This window comes from Microtus ochrogaster, chromosome 7 (assembly GCF_000317375.1).
Source record: "Microtus ochrogaster isolate Prairie Vole_2 chromosome 7, MicOch1.0, whole genome shotgun sequence".
Lineage (NCBI taxonomy): Eukaryota > Metazoa > Chordata > Mammalia > Rodentia > Cricetidae > Microtus > Microtus ochrogaster.
In genome coordinates this window covers 406,992-407,836 of record NC_022014.1, presented here as the reverse complement: position 1 = coordinate 407,836, position 845 = coordinate 406,992, and the positions used below count along the sequence as shown (strand labels likewise).

The 845-nt window shown below is 51.8% G+C and overlaps 1 protein-coding gene across 1 annotated transcript in view; it reads right to left on the bottom strand.

Moving 5' to 3' along the window:
* Window positions 1-845, bottom strand: part of Ergic1 (endoplasmic reticulum-golgi intermediate compartment 1) — a 97,201-nt gene that overhangs the window by 30,493 nt on the left and 65,863 nt on the right. The gene's annotated exons all lie outside the window — the stretch shown is intronic.

The window sequence follows — 845 nt, the reverse complement described above, 5'->3', positions numbered from 1 at the left end:
ATTCATACCTTCCTTTACTCAGTGTCTGTAGCTACCAAGTCCCAGCACCAGAGTAGCATCATGGGAAGAGTCAGGCTATACCCTCCAGGTATATGAGGTTCTTTAGTCCACCCATGGGAGGTCTGTGGCCCCCAATGCCAGTCTTGACTCCAACATGGCTCTGTGGCCTCACTGTGGCTCAGCTTTGCACTCTAACAATGAACAGGCTTCTCTACTCTATTCTCTGACAAGGTCCCAGTGTGCACAGGGAGAGAGGCTTTTGTCCACTTTGGGGATGTAGCGAACTTCCTGGCAGGCACACCAAAGGAACAGAGAAAGAATAGATCTCTTAAAGTAAGCTATTTTAAAGACAACCAGGCATAGAGAGAAAATGGGAACAGCTGCGTTCCTCAGTGGGCGTAGGGGAAGTATTGCCAGCCAGTGTGGAAGGGCACGTGACATGGCCATCAGAGATGATGCCACTGGTCTGTCATGGAGAAAGCTAAAGAAACGCAAGCAATCCCTGCCTGACTCAACAGTTCCACTTGAAGCCAGCTTGCAGAGACACTCGTGCTCAGACATGTGCAAGAGGCCACTCTGGCCAGTCTTGGTGGAAACTGTGACAATTAGAAGCCACCCAAGTGCCTGTCAAAATGATGGTGGCTGATGGGTCAGGTCTCCTCCGTGGTGGGAAGCAGCGGGTAGAGAATGCACTAACTGGCGTGTGCAGAGAGGCTGGCCCTGGGTCCCTGGAAGGCAGGCTACCTAAGCTTCCTGTGACTCAGTTATCACAGGCTTGCTCTGGAGACCGGGAGACTCAAGACAGCACCTGCTAGCCTGGGCATGCTGCTGAAGAGTTTTACATA